This window comes from Cyprinus carpio, chromosome B18, assembly GCF_018340385.1.
Source record: "Cyprinus carpio isolate SPL01 chromosome B18, ASM1834038v1, whole genome shotgun sequence".
Taxonomy (NCBI): Eukaryota; Metazoa; Chordata; class Actinopteri; order Cypriniformes; family Cyprinidae; genus Cyprinus; species Cyprinus carpio.
The window spans coordinates 22605278-22621130 of NC_056614.1; the positions used below are offsets into that span (position 1 = coordinate 22605278).

General features: G+C 36.5%; 1 protein-coding gene across 1 annotated transcript in view; it reads left to right on the plus strand.

Moving 5' to 3' along the window:
• The window catches only part of LOC109108893 (FERM domain-containing protein 4A), a 141161-nt gene that overhangs the window by 40570 nt on the left and 84738 nt on the right, over positions 1-15853 (plus strand). The window lies entirely within an intron of this gene.

The following is a 15853-nucleotide window of genomic DNA, read 5'->3' on the forward strand; positions in this document are numbered from 1 at the left end:
GAGTCAGGCCCTCTGTAATACAGCTCATTCATCATCAGGAAAGTCTCCCTCTCACACTCACACACCTCTGCACTCCAGTGTGTCTTCATCTTGCTGATTAGTGTGAAGTGCTTTGATTCATGAATGGAAGGGCCAAGGGTCTACAGTGAGGGACGGACAGGTTAGTGCCGCGAGTCAGTGGTTTGATGATGTCACGATCCCTCTGATATCTGATGGTCTCTGAGTGTAGCTCACACTGAGTTTGCATGTGTTGTTTGGCATTTGCAACACAATCAACTACTGTAGGTTTTGTATTCTCTAGAATTGGAAGCTGCCATGATGTTAGGATGTTGTTGGTGGTTGCCAGGTCTTTGCTTTGGAGTTGCAAAGGTGTGTTTAAGTAGGGATGCACAATATAGTAGTAATAGATCAGTTATTGATTTTGCTACTGCAATTTTTTTGGCCAGAATTTTATTGTCAGTGTTTTCCAGCTAGTTTATTATATTTTATTTACTTTATATATATTGAAAGTAAATAAAATACAAGAAACTAGCTGGAAAACACTGACAATAAAATCCATATACATGTATCTCTTATTGGCTGTAATGTAAAAATAAATATCAGCTCATCTTTATCTCTCAGAATTTTGTTATCAGTGCATTCCAGGTAGTTTATTTTATATAATTACCTATTATTGGCTATACTATGTAAATAATTATCAGCTCATCTATATCTGCCCATGTATTTTATTTCATTTACTTACAAAATAGTCACAAATTATATGTATCTATTAATAGCCATGACATGAAAATAAATATCAGCTCATCTGTATTGGCTAGAATTTTATTGTAAGTGCATCCCACATTTTCGAAGTAGTTGTTATTTGGTTGCTAAGGTGTTCTGAGTGTTCCTAAGTGGTTACATACTGTCAAAAGAGCACTCTCTAAAACTACATTCTGGTCTCTAGATTTTCACACCTTGCTTCAAGATGCACGATTCAAGGCATCATTGATGTCCATAGCAGAAGCAGTGCAATGTGAAATATGTATTGAATGTAGAATGTAACTCAAAAAAGAAGCTTGACTCCTGAATACTTGCCATTTTCAATTCAAAACCCAATAGGACCCATATATGCATGCTACGTTTCATGCTCTCTCTCACTCACTCTTTGTCAAGTCTCTCACCCTTTTTTGTTACATACAGTATATAGCGTATATGCCTTTAGGTGGCTGTTAGGTGGTTAATAAGGTTTTCTAAGTGGTTGCTAAGGCATTACGTGGCTGTTTGTTGGTCCCAGTTAGTCTATGATATTATGATCTCTATACATCCTCTACTGAGAACAGCTGCTGTCCTGCATGTGATATGTTGTTTCTGTCCCCCAGGCATCTTCTGGAGAGCACAGTGGTTCATGAAGAACCTGCAGAACTGGGTCAGGCTGGCCAGTGTAGTTTTCACATCTGGATCTGTGATTTTGTCCTCCTGCATTAACACAACAGTCAAAAGAGACACTCCTGTAATTCAGTTTTATGAGACTGACCCACATTTAGGCACTCTGAATGCCTCCCAAAAGCTTTAGACTTAATGAGCAAGTGCATCTCTTGTTGTTTGCCGTGTGTGTGTGTGTGTGTGTGTGTGTGTGTGTGCCCCTGTTTACCTTTGAGCATTTCCACTATTTTAAGGCCCAAAAGAAGAGCAGTGCAACACAAACACATACACACACACACACACACACAATTTCCTGATGTTTCCCTTGCTCTGTTTAGCAGGACTTCAGAAGTCCAGATCAAGCCCCCGTGAGGGCCACTTATCTTCTGCACTGACCTATTTCTCATAAAAGAGAGAGGTTTTATATTTGACTTTCATTTATAATCAGATCCACCGGAGAAGCACAAGCAGAGATTTCAGCAAGTCTTTTTCCACTTCATTATGAATAGCTGGAAATATATTTGAAAATCTAATTACATGAGATCAAAGCCTGCAAAATCAAAATCAGAATGTCTTGAGGCTGTGATAATGTTGTTTTCCCAGTAGGCCCTGCACAACATCCCAGAGGAAATTGAGATGTGTTTATTTTATTTATTTATTTATTTATTGGATGGATGTGCAATTATTGCCTGGCAGATGCAAAACAAAATACATTAAAGACATTTATGTCAATTTCAATTGACAATTTTATTTATCAGAACATTTTGAAAATAAATAAATGCAGCATTGGAGAGCAAAAATACAGTAAACTATCACAAATACAGTAAAAACAGTAGTATTGTAAAATATTACTACAATTGAAAGTAACTTTTCTTTTTTAATAAATTTAAAAATGTAATCATTACTTCAGTCTTCAGGGTCACATGATCCTTCACAAATCATTTTAATATGCTGATTTGATGCTCATTGCTGATTATTATCAACGTTGAACACTGTTGTGCTGTTTAATATTTTTGTGGAAACCATAATAAATTTTTTCCAGAATCTTTTGATGAATAAAAAATTTGAACAAATAGCATTGTTTTGAAATATAAATATTTTGTAATAGTATACATCATTTATTTTATGCATCCTTGCTGAATATATGTATGCACATCTTTTTTATAACCCAAAGTTTCAAATTATTTATATCATTGTTTCCACAAAAATACTAAACAGCAACATTGATAATAATAAGAAATGTTTCTTGAACACCGAATCAGCACATTAGAATGATTTCTGAAAGATCATATGTATGGAGGACCAAAGTAATATATAAATAAATAAATATAAAAGTGAATGAATGTATGTATGAATGAATGAGTGTATAAATAAATACATTTTAAATTAATATAAAATAAAAATGAATACAGAAAAGAATTAATCAAGGATAAAGGTGGCTTGTATGTTTTATCAAGTCACATGTTTATTTATTTATTTATTTAGAATAGTAGTGTATGTAAAAAATTTGGAAAGCATTTCTGATAATTTGTTCTTCAGATCTTTGACTTTTGATTCCAGGCTGGTATCTTGGCAGATCTGAGTTTGAGACACTGTTGTGATCCCTAGAGGAAATGTGTGAAATTACCTAGGGCTTTTTCACAGCAGAAATACCCGAGAAGCAGATTCGAGCCAACATTTGCTTTCCATTTAATCTCATTTCTGTCCTGAAGAAACAGTTGAGATGTTGATGAGCTCTCGTTTGTGATGCCCTGGACATCAGACATGTTCGAGATCAGTGTGTTAGGAGACAGCCCCTGTCTTTAAAGCTCTTTTAATCCCATAATCCTCTGCTCTTGATCTGGGACATAACCGGACAGGTGCATTCTGTCATGTGTGATCAAAGTCTGCTGTGTGTTCACTGAGACAGGAGGAACCCAAAAACTGATTTATTTTAATAGATTAAGGAGAGGACGGAAGAAACTAAAATAAAAGTGTCTCCTTTATGTCTCCTTCCTCCAAATTTACATACTTCTGGGGGAGAGGATGCTAATCTTGTAACATGTTCACAGTCACTGCCCTGAGTCAGTGTCTACGCACACACACACACGTGCTGCAGGGCACAGCTGGATGACTCCGGTTTGCAGGCGCAATGTCAGATTTCTCCCGGCATCTTCTCAGAAGAGGCAGAACTCATGTTATAAATAGACGAATGAGCTCTGAAGGGTGTAGGGACTGATTTTCGCTCTAGAAACTGTTACTATTACTGAGTGCTAGCTGTAATTATGACCTAGATTCAGTGTGGTTGTATGAGTGGCCAGGAGAGGGCGCTGTGAGATGAATGCAGACAGATTTGGGCTCTCATATTTGGAATGGAACTACTTTTGCAGAATGCATAGCACATTATGCAAATGATCTGCATGATAGCTAGATAACTAGATTTCACTACATAGAATACTGTATAAAATAATGAAATACATTCAAACTTGACTTTCCATTTCAAGCTATATGAATGAAAACCTCTGCAGTTTCTTATCAAGCAGAAATACATCAACACCAAGCAGGGTCTTGAAGCATTCAGCAGACTGTCAGTATAAATACACACATCCATCCAATCTCATGAGCTTGTGCTTAAACTGCTGACACAGTCTGCTGGTCTGGGGTCAGAGTCAGGGTGGAGGTTAAGGTCAGAGGTCAGGTGACAGATGACCCTCCTGAGGTTTAGCTCTACTGAAATTTTACTTTATGCACAGAGAGGAGAGATGAAGATGATGCAATGGTGGTAATGTTTTCTGTTAATATTGATTTACTGTAAAGCAGTACATACATTTTCAGTTTTTTTTTTTTGCCATATTTAACACATTGTTAAAAAAAAAGAAAAGAAAAATACTCATTGGCCAACGTTGGACTGTTACCTCTATCCACACACACACAACTAATAGCTCATCCGTCTTTTTAATGCCTGACATTGAGCGTGTGTGTGTGGAGTGTGTGTGTGTGTGTGTGTGTGTGAGAGAGAGAGATACACACACACACACACACACACACAGAGCAGTAGGAGAGGTTAGGGCCGTGTCTCTCTGACAATGACTTTTGTTTTATTCATTAACCGTTAAAGATGAGTATTATGCAAGGTCCAGTCCAGACATACTCTCATAAATCACATTGGTCGTGTGTGTGTGTCTGTTCAGGAGGTGGGGGTACACCTACTAAAAAAGAGGCTAAAAGGATGTGTGTGTGTGTGTGTGTGTGTGTGTGTGTGTGTGTGTGTGTGTGTGTGTGTGTGTGTGTGTGTGTGTGTGTGTGTGTGTAATTGATGCCCTCTGTCCCGGTGCATCTGTCAGGGTGTAGCATGTGTTGGAGAGATGCACCATGATTAATAATTACACAGGCACTGATCCAGCTACCACAACCCCTCTCGCTCACACACATTTAGTTCATTGTCTTTCATTGTCTAGACAAAACACAAATGAGATGTAAAAAAAAGCTATATCACACACCTGCAATTAGTACAGCTGTGATTTGACTCATGAAGTTGCTTTATATTTCTTATACAAAAAAAATTGCTGTTTTATGAACTTTGGAATACTTTAGTGAAGTGCATAAAAACAAATTGATAAAATTGTTAAATTTCTTATGTAAATGTTTACACGCTTTTTAAAATTAAATAGTTAAATTATTTTTTTTATGAACAAAAATATATAAAACATGGATTATAAATGACATTTTATTATTTTTAAATGTAATATTAGCATTTAATAGTAATATTTAACATAGTTTTAATGTATTATTTTAATGTTGAAAAAATAGTAAAACCTATACTGTTACAGATTATTGATTAAAGTGAGCAAATAAAAATAAATATTTTTTGTTTTATTTTCATTTTTAGTAGTTTTTGTGTGTATGTCTGTCTAGCTTCTATTAGTTTTTATTTCAGTTTTTATTTTTAGTTCATGAAGTTAAACTGAATTTAAAATGAGAAATGTTGCTTTGGCAAATAAACATTATATATAAAATGAAAATGTATTTACTGCACATGTGGATCCCTCATGTTTTTAAAAACTGTCATTATTGATAGGCAGCCTAATTAAGGCTAAACTTTGCATTTTATTTGGTAATTTTCTTCAGATCTCCTAATATAAGATATAATCTTGTTCCATTGATGTTGTAATTTTGTTAATTAAATCAGGGTTTCATTGATCCTGAGTCCTGAGTAGGGGAGTGCAACCTCAATTTATAACAATTGATCTTTTTCCTCAGCATGAATGTGGTACATTTTATTAAACTGAAATGTAATATCATGTTCTGAAAGTAACAGTTCACCCATAAAAAAATAAAAAATAATCTATGCATGTTATTCCAAACCCCAATCAATTAAATTAATTATATTATATTGTCCATGCAATGAAAGTCATAGAGGTATGGGATAACATTTGGGTGATTAAATGATGACAGAATATTGATTTTTTTGGGAGAACTACCCTGGCGCAAAGAATTTTAAGAACTGTACTCGTGCAGTTAAAATCCTGTCACTCTGAAGGGCAAATTGGGAGAATGTGTGTATGTGTTTTGTAGGGTTTGGGTTAGGCTTTCTTACAGGTGATTTAGAGATGAGGTGAGTGTATAAGACACTCCCCCTTCCCCAGATCACTTGCACATCTCTGGTTTTATTCATGGGTCTTGCTCATTGCTCATTACTCTTTAACATGTGCATGTGTGTGTCCGCCTACAGGAAGGGTGTGCGTCACCCTGATACGGGTCACCTGGTGATTTGATTGGCAGGTCCCTGAAGGTATCATTTTCAGATGGGACACCCCACTGATCTACAGAGTGAGAGTCATTGAAATTGAAATATGGTAATGCAAAGCAAGTCCATGCCGCCCGTGTGATGCTGGCTGACATTTTCATGGCTGGTTTTAAATCTCTGACACCAAAAGGCTTTTATATGAGTTCACTGTCCGGCTCAAAAGAGAGACAGAATCGCAGATGTCTCTGACATTAATATAGATGTACAAGACATTATAAAAAACGCTGCAGCACCGCAGGCAGGTATCCCGACATGAAAAATGACAAAAGTTCAGCAGAAATTTACATATTTATTTTGCTTGCAAAACAACTTTGCAGCAGGACATTGCAGAAACGCCAGAGTGAATTCATCATGCATTCACAAGGCTTGAGGCATAAAATGTTAGCATCTCCCCCATTAGAACAGCTCAACACAGGAAGTGAAGTAATGAACACACACACGCACACACACACCTGGACCCCCTCATTAAAAACCAGAGAGAAGGACAGATGGAGAAAGAAGGGCGCTGAGAGATGATAATGAGCTGTTGTGGGAGGAGACAAGCATGTTTGGATTTGAGTTTGGGGTTTATAACGAAGATTATGATGATGCTTTTGAATGAGGTCATAGCTTTCTGTTTCAGTAGTTTGGGGTCAGTGAGTTTTTAAAATACTTTTATTCATCAAATGCTGTTCTTTTTATATTTATCAGAAATTCATGAAAATATGTCATGGTTTACACAAAAATATTAAGCAGCACTACTGTTTTCAACATTGATAATAATAAGAAAAAATCAGATTTTCCATCAGAGCATGGACTAAATTTGAAAATATAAGAAAAAAGTCACTTGAACTACTAATAATATTAGGCCTACATAATATTTTACATCAAATAAATGCAGCCTTGGTGAGCATACAAGACTTATTTCAAAAACAAAAAAATCAGACCACAAACTCTTGAATCATACATGTGATGTATTACAAAAAAACTTCAGTTATTCATTAATATATTTAAAACATTTTAAGTACAAAATATGTGATTCATTTTGAGTCTGACGTCAGATTTGTTTTGATTAGATACAGATTGAAAGTATTAATAATTTGCTGTTTATTAGGTGATTCAGATGTTATATCAGCCAGTTCATTCAGTAAAGGATTCATTGGAGTAATTTTAAGTGTTTTTATATATTTTTTATATTTTTCATAAATCAGACTACACTGGTTGCACTGAATTTTTGAATCAGTAAATAGAATCACATTGCTCACACGGTGCACTGTGTTTGTGTGTGTGTGTGTGTGTGTCTGTTGTCAGGATAACATACTAAAAAAAAATTTAGCAATACTCAACCATAATTTATAACACATCAAAATAAACAAGTCAAGTCAAGTCACTTTATTGTCACATCACCACAGCACATGTGCCTTGGTGAGTGAAATTCTTGGGAGCGTGCACCAGAAATTGCAGAAACAGTTAACATATAACCATACAGACTTCAACAGGTGAAAATTATGCAATATGCACATACATATAGTCAGTACACACAGTGTACTATTGGACATACTTACAGTTAGCACTACACATTTTACGCAATATGTACATACATACAGTTAGCACTACACATTATACACTATACACAGAATGTACACATTCTAGATTATGTAGACATATATACGCATGAAAATATGCTAAGTGTACGTGGGCTGGATACAGAAATGTTATGGATGTGCATTGGATGGAATCCAGTGGTAGCAGGTAGATTATTGTGTTAAATAGTTCGGTGTTGAACTGTCAAAGTTAAAGTGCAGAGTGTGGCATACCATATTGTGGAGTATGCTGTAGGGTGTATTAGTTCAGACTGTTCATAAGTCGGATAGCCTGAGGGAAAAAGCTATCCCTCAGTCGGCTAGTGCGGGATCGGATGCTGCGGAGACGTCTTCCTGAGGGCAGCAGAGAGAGCAGTCTGTGGGAAGGATGGCTGGAGTCACTGATGATCCTCCGGGATTTCCCTATACACCGCCTAGTGTAGATGTCCTGGAGGGAGGGAAGCTCACCTCCAACAATGTGGCTGGCAGTTCGCACGACCCTTTTTAGAGCTTTGCGGTAGCCAGCGGTGCTGTTTTCCAAACCAGGCAGTGATGCAGCCCGTCAGGATGCTCTCTATAGTGCAGGTGTAGAACGATCTGAGGATGCTGGGGCTCATTCCAAACTTCCTCAGCCGTCTCAGGAAGAAGAGGCGTTGATGTGCCTTCTTCAGCACTGCATCAGTGTGTGTAGACCAGGTGAGATCCTCACTGATGTTAACACCGAGGAACTTGAAGCTGCTTACCCGCTCCACAGGTGTCTTGTCGATGGTGATGGGTGTGTGTTCTCTTGCTCTGTCTCCTGAAATCCACCACCAGCTCCTTGGTCTTGTCGATGTTGAGTGAGAGGTGGTTGTCCTGACACCATTTAGTCAGGGTGCTCACCTCCTCTCTGTAGGCCGTCTCATCGTTGTCGGTGATCAGGCCTATCACCGTTGTGTCATCAGCGAATTTGATGATGACGTTGGAGCTGTGTGTGGCTGTACAGTCATATGTGTACAGGGAGTACAGGAGCGGGCTGAGGACACAGCCCTGAGGAGCACCAGTGTTGAGGGTCAGCGGGGATGAAGTGTTTTTGCCCATTCTGACCACCTGGCTTCTGCCTGTTAGGAAGTCCAGGATCCAGCTGCACAGAGATCTGTTTAGTCCCCAGAGTCTGGAGCTTCGCAACAAGTGTGGCAGGCACTATGGTGTTAAATGCTGAGCTGTAGTCCACAAACAGCATTCTCAAATAGGTGTTCTTATTTTCCAGGTGGGAGCGAGCAGTGTGTAGAGTGAAAGCAATAGCATCTTCTGTAGAACGGTGTTGCTACGATATGCAAATTGTAGTGGCTCCAGTGAGGCAGGCAGCACAGAGCAGATGTAGTCTCTGACGAGTCTCTCAAAACACTTACTGAAGATGGGTGTGAGAGCAACAGGCCTCCAGTCATTCAAGCATGTGATTTTATTTTTCTTTGGTATGGGCACAATGGTGGATTTTTTGAAGCACGAGGGAACCACAGAGAGAGAGAGGGAGAGGGTTTGAAAATGTCTGTAAAAACACCGGCTAGCTGGAATGCGCATGCTCGGAGCACACGGCCTGGGATGCCATCAGGACCCGCTGCCTTGCGGATATTCACCCGTCGGAAGGATCGGTTACATCCGCGACAGAGACGGAGAGTGCACTCACCTCTTCTGCAGCAGCTGCGGGAGCGCTCTCTGTGTGGGCGGTGTTGTGAGCCTCGAAACGAGCATAAAAGTTATTCAGCTCGTCCGGTAGAGAGGCGGCAATGTTCACAGTAGCTGGTTTGTTCCCTTTAAAGTCTGTGATTTTATTGATTCCCTGCCACATGCCTCTTGCATCGCTGGTGTTGAATTGTTCTTCAACTTTGTTTTTGTATTGTCTTTTTGCAGCTTTGATGGATTTCCTGAGATCGTAACTGGCTTGTTTGCGATCATCAGCGTTTCCAGATTTAAAAGCGGATGTCCGCGCTGACAAGGCTGCTCGAACATCGCTATTAATCCACGGTTTTTGGTTGGGGTAGATGTGGATTGTTTTTGTCGGCACTACATCTTCTACACACTTCCTGATGAAACACGTTACAGTTTCTGAGTACGCCTCTATGTCGTCATCAGACGCTGCCCGGAACATGTCCCAGTCCACGTGATCAAAACACAATAAATACAACCTCTTTTTATCTCATCACAATAAATTCAGTCTGCAGCTCAGGTAAAATATGATTTATTTCGTTGTGCTGTAGAATCAGCAGAAAAAGTAATGAAGGAAACAGTAACATGAAAATATAAAATGCTGGATAAAATGCTTACTACTTTAACTTTCTGTATTGTCACATGGAGCAGAATGCAGTATATCTTATAGCATTATGGCTTTTTTTCCTCATTCATTCCATTCAAATTGTAACATGAAGAGAGAGAGACCAGCCAAAACTCTTAAGGCACTGATCTGGAAATTGCCCATATATTGTCACAATATTTAAAGTGGGAGTTTAGAGTCTGTATAATAATTTTCCTGTAAAGAAAACCACAAAAACAGTTTTTTTTCATTTAGCTGTTGGAGACAATCCAAGGCACTGAATTTGTACACAAGCGTTTGAGGACATATCTATAATTACTGGGTGTTATCATTCAGCAGTTAAGAGCAGTAGCAGGTGAACTGGCAGTTAAATGAAGTTAAACCAGATGTACAAGTATTGATAAGAAAGCAACAGAAGATAAAGGAATAAAAACTATAATTAAGAACACTTAGAAATGTTTCCTTTGAAGTCAATGTGTTGGCATCTGATAATGTTTTTTTGCACGTATCCACATCCCAAAAACCTTTTCCTGTATTCTGTCTATCTATCTATCTATCTATCTATCTATCTGTCTATCTGTCTGTCTGTCTATCTATCTGTCTGTCTGTCTGTCTGTCTGTCTGTCTGTCTATCTATTTATCTATCTATCATTTGTCATTTATATCAATCTATCTCTATTTTTTTCAGAAACTTCTTATATACTTCACTGATTGTTTATGAGTACATGAATTATAATTGTCATTGTTATTATGCAGAACACTTGTTTCTGCTTGGTGACTCAATGAGATTTTAGGTGATCATGATTTAATATTTAATTGTCAGTGTTTTGCTTGGATCCCTTTTAGTGGCTGAATGTCTGGAGGCACAATTTACTCACACACTTATGAATTGTGTGATTATGAACATGGATCTTTGGTACACCTCATGCATGAAATTGGTTTATGTGATTCAGAATGTCACTTAGACGAGAGAGTTAAAGATCAGATGAACACACACACACTCCATCTCTATTCCACATGTACATTCATGCAGTCAAGTGTGGTGTTTCTGTGAAATGTGAAAAAAAGCATATATATATATATTTTAAATTGCACTACTTTTTAACCCTTGAATTATAAAATTAACATTTGATTTGACTCAGATATTTTAATAAGTTTAAGGGAGTGTCCTGCTATTGTGTGTGACCTCTGAAGCATAAATGATGATCATCAGAAGATGAAATTCATTTGCATACTTTTTAATTTACATTACTTTACACATTCCATTTTTCATTTGATCATTTTTGAGTTTACTTTAAACCCCACAATTAACTTTACATTCTATTTCATATTTTAGAATTTACATTGCACTGCACTTTTGACTTTAAATTTAATTCCACCTAAAATTTGGCATTTGTTTTTACATTACAATTTACATTTGACTTTAGTTTACATTCCTTTTTGCATTTTTAATTTACATTTAAATTTACACATTTGACTGTGCATTCTACTTCAAATTTTATTTGTCACATTACATTTGATTTTACATTAGTTTCGCATTATACTTTAAATTTTACTCCTCACATTTGATTCTCATTCCATTATGAATTAATTTTGTATTTATGTTCTACTTAGAATTTGACTTTTTTTTAAAAGCAGCCCAGTAGGGAGGTGAATGTACCCACACGTGTTTGTACAGTAGCTGTAATTGTAATAGCATATTCTTATGCAGTATGTTGTGTGTGTGTGTGTGTGTGTGTGTGTGTGTGTGTGTGTGTGCAGTAATGTTAAAGTATTTTACCATGTTCTTTGGGAGTCTCTTGACATGCTCCTGTTGTGACTTTAATACCCAGCATCCTCTTGAAACTTTAACCCATGTTATGTTTAATTTATATGAGATCCACGTGCTATTCTGGAGTAGATGGTGTGTGTGTGTGCATGTGTGTGTCCTTGAATCCCTCTGAATAATGGCTGTTCTCAGTATAAAACTGAGCTGAATTTAGTAGGGCAGAAAATGCTGACTCGTGACTCACCGTACTGCGTCTTTATCAGAGAGATTCGCAAACACAGGTTCCCATCGATGGTGGGTGGGCATTTGAGCCTGTGTGTGTGTTTGTGTGTGTTTGAGAGAGAGAAGCAGAAAGCTATATAGGCCAGAGAGCCAACGCTGACTCACGTGGAAAAGTAGGGCATTGTGAGTAGTAGACACAGTGATGACATAAAGGTAGAGAGTAAAGGAAAAAAATCAGTAAGAATAAAGTATGGATGGAACAAATTATAGAAAGATAGAAGACTGAGACTGAAAGTTTGCAATGATATCAGGCCACACTGCTGCAGTCAAGGTCACCTTGATACACAGAGAGACACACAGAGAATACAGAGAGCCCTTTATTACACACATAAACACACACATACAGTGCAGAAATCACACTCACAATCAGTGGTTTGTTGACTGACATCACAGGTGAGATTTAATTGTGCCAAAACTGCATTGCATAACCTAGAATGCTCAATTTCAGTGATGTTTTTGTGCATTGGATAACTTTAAAAGTATATAATGTTAGTTTAGCAACAATATAACTGACAATAACTACAGGATGAACAGTAGTGATGCCTTAATGGATTGTAGTCTGGTGTATGGGTAGGTTAAGAACCACTGAGAAGAAAACCACTTTGTGGTCTTGTGATTTAGACTCTTGACTTGAAGATTATTTAAGGGGTTAAAGTGCACACACTATAGAGCTTAATCCTGTTTACAAGACAAGCGGGGGGGAGTGTGAGAGAGAAGGAGCTAAAAGATCTGTAATGCATGGTCTCATGTTGCTTTTATAAAAAGACAGAAAAAGCAATATGATAAAAGACAGCAATGTTTATTAAACTGTCCATTATGTATTGAATTTTTTCAAATAAAAGGTGAAATATAGTTTGATAATATCATAATATTAGAAGAAAAAAAAATCTTTTAATTATATTATTATTACCTGTTATTGCCCTAATACCACTAATGTGATATATATATATATATATATATATATATATCAGGTTATACAGGTGCATCTCAATAAATTAGAATGTTGTGGAAAAGTTCATTTATTTCAGTAATTCAACACAAATTGTGAAAATTTAAATAAATTCAATGCACACAGACTGAAGTAGTTTAAGTCTTTGGTTCTTTTAATTGTGATGATTTTGGCTCACATCTCAACAAATTAGAAAATGGTGACAAGCCAATCAGCTAATCAACTCAAAAAACATGCAAAGGTTTCCTGAGCCTTCAAAATGGTCTCTCAGTTTGGTTCACTAGGCTACACAATCATGGGGAAGACTTTTTTGGTCTATTTAATACACGAGTTTCACAATTTGAGTTGAATTACTGAAATAAATATATATATACATATACATGAAAAAAAAAAAAAAAAAAAATATATATATATATATATATATATATATATATATAGTATTGAGTAAATAAAACATAACTGAAAAAAGAGAATTGAAAGGATAAAGGATGGGCAAAAAAGTAACAAAATGTGAAATTCAAATTAGTTCAAATGAAACTTTAAGTATAAATAGTGTTAAAGGAATCCCTTTTAATAAAAATGCAAAATCAAAAAGGGCAGAGACAGAAGTAATAGAGAAATTAGAAACAGAATTTCTTTCTGGGTTCGTTTTGCTTTGTTGAAGTTGATGTCAGTGCAAACACTGAGAACTTTGTTGGCAAAATGTTTAAATTGTCTGTGTATGTGCCAGTGTAAATAATGCCCCACCTAACCCAGTGCAGGACAGACACTAAACAGATGGAGAAAAGTAATCAAACAGAACTGATGTGAGAGCATGTTTTGGCTCTTTTTACTCCTGATGTCAGTAGATGAGCATGTAGTTGTGTGTAAATGTCAAGCTGATAGTGTCCATGAACTTTCTTTGATGAACAATGATTTCTGATTTGAAACGGCTTCAAACACACAGGCTGGTAATTGGAGCCATGGCTTAGTGAGTATTGCAGTTGCCAGGGTCAATTGCTTATACTAAGGTAAGCATTGCTATACTATTAATTATACTTTGAGTTATGGATTTGAATAATAAAGACCCTTAGACTTATATACAGAGGCAAAGCTTAATAAAAATCTGTATCTGTAAACAGCAGTACCATAGTAGATTAAGGAAGTGATGTTTATCAATTAAGGAAAGCTGGAAAGAAGCTTTAGGTCAGGACTAAAATGGATCACCTAAGTCTTTCTCCTCTCATGTGTGTGTGTGTTAAGCCCAGAAGAGCATGTGAGAGTGGCTCCTGGTCATGTTTCTGAACCATAAATGTGACCAGGTTTGCTACTGAATGGATGTGGAGAGTCAAAATAAGGTCAGAGCGCTTTGGATATCTGACAGACGGCTGTGCTTAATAAAAAAATGTGCTCTGCTGAGGACGTTGGCTGTGACATTGAACATGAACAGCAGGAACTTTGAGTCAGTCCCAGTGCAGAACAAAATAATTCATGTGACAGTGAAGAGGAGTGTCTTCCTGGACTAAAAACTAAAGTTCACCATGTTCCCATTTATGGTAAGAAAGCATTTTAGAATTAATTGTAGCCTCTAAAATTATGGCAAGTGCAATATATATATTTCCATGTTTTTACATTCTCCCACAAAATTCACCTCTGTCAAGAAACTTTGCATTTGATCGATTTTCCAGCGGAACATAATAGTTTTGTTTATATTATTATATATTATCTTACATACTTTATATATTAAAAAGGATAATTTTAATGAACGGCATTGTGATCTTATGTAACCAGTGCTTGCCCATGCAAAACTCCCCACCACTGTGTGGGTTTTGCCCTGCAGTTTAGGTGTGTATGTTGTTTTAATTGCATTGATATGTGGTTTAGAACAAAAATTTATGTAATGGTATGTACATTACATTTTGAATGCGCAGAAATATACTAGAATGTAATCACTTTTGACCTCTGCAGATGAGGTGCCTCAGCTGGTACAAAGGTCATTATCATCTACACTGAATTTGGGTTCAAGGGTTCAACAAGATTTTAATGTCATGAGTTTTCATATTAAGGTGCGTGTGAGTTTGTGAATTTGTCATCTTCATGGAGGTCAAACCGTAGGTCAGCACTCTGCATATCAGTGTTTTGCTTATATCAGTCGTGTCATCTTATCTGATCATTTGTGCAGTGTGGGTTTGTACTGTGTTGGTGTTAATTGGAATTTATAATGATGTTGATGGTGTAAGTGTACACTATCATTCAAAAGTTTGGTGTCAGTCTGTTTATTGTTTTTTTTTTAAATGTCTCTTCTGCTTACTAAAGCTGCATTTATTTGATCAAGCATACACTAATAAAAGTAAAACTGTTCAAATTTAAAATAAAAATGTTCTATTTAAATATATTGTAAAATGTAATTTATTCAAAGATGGCACACTCTAGTCTTCACTGTCACATTATCTGTCAGAAACCATTCTAAAATGCTGATTTAGTGTTGTGCTGCGTATATATATATATATATATATATATATATATAGATATATATATATATATATATATATATATATATATATATATATATATATATAGAATTATTTAAAATAAAATATATTGTATTAGGTTTTATCTCCTAGCACAATTTGTAATGCTACAAAATGTGAATCTGACCATGTGACTATTGTTTTAAGAAGTGAAATCAGACTGAAAATCATAGTGAATAAGTTTCCATGGTATTCAGACACGTGAGAAAATGTGTTTCTTTGGTGTTCAGCTGTATAAAAAGAAGCTCTTTAAAAATGCTAAGACCTCTGATCATTGTGCATTATGCAGTAGATAGTTTAAA